Source organism: Meleagris gallopavo, chromosome 5 (assembly GCF_000146605.3).
Source record: "Meleagris gallopavo isolate NT-WF06-2002-E0010 breed Aviagen turkey brand Nicholas breeding stock chromosome 5, Turkey_5.1, whole genome shotgun sequence".
Lineage (NCBI taxonomy): Eukaryota > Metazoa > Chordata > Aves > Galliformes > Phasianidae > Meleagris > Meleagris gallopavo.
In genome coordinates this window covers 34,790,634-34,794,358 of record NC_015015.2, presented here as the reverse complement: position 1 = coordinate 34,794,358, position 3,725 = coordinate 34,790,634, and the positions used below count along the sequence as shown (strand labels likewise).

Genomic DNA, 3,725 nt, shown 5'->3' with positions numbered 1-3,725 from the left:
AAAGAAAGAAAAAAAAGATTAAAAAAAAAAGATGACTTACAAAGGCAAAAACAGCTAATGATCCAGGCTGCAGGAGATACATTTTGGTCTGATGGACAAGGGACAGTCTTCTGGGGGCTTTAGACTGTTGTTTAATGTACATATATTTTACTCTTAGACACTAAATACCTCATGTAGTATTTTGAATTCTGGCTGTGAAGAGAGTTGGCACAATTTTTGAGATAGCGTGAAAAGTTTTTTTTCAGGTTACTTTTGGAGTATAGTGTATAAATATCCTGAGCTATGGATAGATGTTTTATTCTGATGAAGCAAAAAGAGTGAAACTTTACTAGTGTATTAAGATGTTCTCTTGCTCAGTAAGAGGACTAAGACAAACGGGCTTAATGCCATTTTCTTTCTTTTTTACTCCAACACACTTGAATGGCTGTGTAAACTTGAGAAAAACTGGCAATGAAAACATAAATCGTAGAATCTCTTGGGTTGATCATCTGCTCCATTCTCCTCCTTACAGGAGGTCAGTTTTAAATGGAAATGCTTTAAAATTGCTGTCCTTTCATAATGCTTTCCATACTAATCCACTTGCCTTCACAGCTGTTCGTAAGACCATAAGCACTAATGAGAATACTCATTGAAAAGTGATTGAAGGTAATATTCTTGCCTGAGCACAGCTGGAGAATTGCGTGATGTCAGAAGCAGGAGTAAGCTTACGCTTGCGCTGCATGGGAGAACACTGGGGCTTTGGTTACAAACTTTCCCTTCAGGTTTCTCATTCCCACTTTCCCTCAGCAAGGGCAAACTCTCAGCTCTGAGTTTTAGTCCAACACTGCCTCTCAGAACAAACCACGGTTGTCAGAGTACAAACAGTTGAAGTTATCAGACCACCCCTGACTTGGCCTAGGAGCCTCCTCAACAACACAGGCCTGTAGGCACATGGTTGGCAAATTCTGGTGCCTTGCCATTACTTGCTTATGTGTGGATATGCCCACATTTTCCAAGAGGAAATAGTATTGTTCCATGCTTAATATTGGCATTAAACAGTTGGTATGTCTATGTAACTTTACTGGAAATAGATTGCCATGTTATACTAGCTGCACCAGTGATTCTATTTTCCTAATGACTTTTTCAAAGGAGACTTCCCTGTGAAGAACTGGAAGTTGCAAAGAGAGACCTGTGTAATTTCCCGCCTAAGTAGTGTGATCAGTATTGCTGGCCTTCTTCCAAACTTGTGAATTCTTTGTAAACTCCAGGGAGCACCACTAATAATCAAGCTAGGATTCTAATGTGAAACGAGGGAGAAGGCAGAGGCTCTTCTGGCTTATTCGTATAAAACCCTTAATCACGTCGTGGGCACCTAGATGTTCTCATTAGGAGTGAACTAGAAATGCTTAAACTTATTAACAAGATCATTTTGTGCTCTCTAATCACAGAGATCTCCTTTATTCTCTGGAAGTGCCAGTAATGAACAGTTCTGACGCTGTGTGGGGCAGGAAGACCACTCAGTAGAGACTGTAGGCGCATTCAGTTTAACAGTGAGTTGGCAGCTGGCTGGCGCACACTGCAAAATATGCTGTATTACTTTATCAAATCAACAGTAAGTGGTTCATGTTTGTTCTGGTCTGTGTGCAAGATCTCACGTATGCCTGCATACCTCACAACTCTGCCCAAGCAATTACATCCCATACTTCCCTTTTCTGTGTTACTGTATTAAGAGTTACAACACTGCATAGCTATACAGAGAATAAGCCTATCAAAATACTTACAAATATACAGCATTTCCTCTCCCACTTATTGTTTTGAAGCAAGCTGCAGCATTTCTTCCTACCTCTTTTCTTCACTCTTTTAATTAATTAATGTCTTTATGACATCTTCTGTCTTTACAGTTATGCCTTTGTTCTTTGCCTGCATTCTGGCACTTGACTTTGAAATCATCTCTCTCTTGTTGCTAGTTTAACAACTAATGGTGGAGAGTTAGAAAGGCTTCTCTAATAGAAAGAAGCAGAAAAAAGAGACCTACGGAGAGAGGCGGGACTACCTGATGAGCCTGGTACATGTTTTAAAGTAATTAATAGAGCGTCAAAAAGTTGTTCCTCATGGTTACTGCCATAGGATCTTGGAAAACAGGGCCAGAAATACAGCATTTAGCAGTTCTGGTGACAGTCTAATTTTAAAAATAGACTAAAATTTGCTTAGCTCCATCTTTTTGTCTTTACAGTACTGCTGCATGTTTTTTTGTGCTCTTTTTAAAAGTCAGTTGACATGTCTGTTCTGTCCTTGACTACCTTCCTGTTCTAGCACGAAAGTGAGGTCTTCTCTCAGCAGTTGTCCTTGTTAGCAATCTGACTTTTCAAATTTGCTTGCTACTTTGTGGGAATGTACTGTAACCCTATAATTATCCCTGTTTACGTGATGGAAGTCTTTTTGCATGTCCTATTTAGCATGCTGTTTGTGCTTGCCTCTCCCTGCTAACAATGGACTTTGGACTTTTTTTTTCTGTATGATTGGAACTTTAGTTTTAACTCTTGAGTAGTTGGACTGAGCTACTTAGCAAGTACTGAATGTGATAGTTAAACTGTTCTTTGCAAGAGTCCAGTTTGAACACATCAACTGAAATTGACCTTGAAAGACTGAAGGGCAAGACTGAAATCTCATGCTAATTCAATGTGATAGGAAACCATATCATGCAAAACTTTCCTCTTGTATATATCTGTGTAAATGTTAGATTGGTTGACTGCTCTTTGCCCTGTTCATGGCTGTTGTTACAGCAGCACTGGATGCAACTTCAGTATTGCTGAGGTGGCTGCACAGCACATATTCTTTCTTGCCAACTGATACGAGGTGTTTTTAACACCGAGCTGGTGACTTGGGAGGGGAAGGTGATAAAAAGAAAATTACATCTTGCTGAAGTATGGTGTGTATCCTAGAAGAGTGCTGCTGAGGCAAGGTCATAATAGAACCCTTCAGATCTGCATGGGCCAAAACATGGCAATTCATCTTAAATATATTCTCTAGCATGTTCTAATTTATTGTGATTAAGTAACATTGAAAGGAACTGAAATACAGTTGCTAAAAATGAGCAGGGAATTCACCTAGGGAATATTCAAAATAATATTTCTCCTTTCATATTTGGCCACTAGGAAGAATTGATGTGGGTGTGAATTGCCTAAAAGGTGTCTGTAAACCTAGCTCCAGTCAGCAGGAAACTTCAGATGTAGCTGAAGTGGGGTTTGGGCTGAACTGGTCCCATCCAGTAGCTGTGGCCACTCTACATCTGTTGGTTTCTTTTCTGGGCTGTTAGTCTATGTCTACCTGAGATGACTGTAGTGATTACTGATGTCTTGGGACATAATTTTCACCTTGGATTGACAAGATTTGGGGAGATTTCAGTGGCAAGGAGGTGGAGCTATGTGGTGCTCTGTCAGTGACATGCATCCACATTGATGTTAAAACAGTGTTGTTGGCTGGAGCAAGTTTTATCTAAATATTTAACAAGCACATATCCATTTCAGAAGACTTTTCACATGCTGCTGGAAAGTGTTTTATGAACATACTCCTCTGAGATATGTATTCATAGCAAGCAGTCAAAATAAAGTGACACAAAGAGTGATTAATTAAATCAGCACCTTACTGCCTTTAGAATGGGATTCTTGTTCCTTAGCATTCTTACTACTTTTCCATGCAATAAGTGATAGATGTAGCAGGAAGTTAACTTCCTTTTTTTTTTTTTT

General features: G+C 39.4%; 1 protein-coding gene across 1 annotated transcript in view; it reads left to right on the top strand.

Annotated features, from left to right (window-relative positions):
- EGLN3 (egl-9 family hypoxia inducible factor 3) overlaps positions 1-3,725 on the top strand; it is a 107,475-nt gene that overhangs the window by 50,021 nt on the left and 53,729 nt on the right. The gene's annotated exons all lie outside the window — the stretch shown is intronic.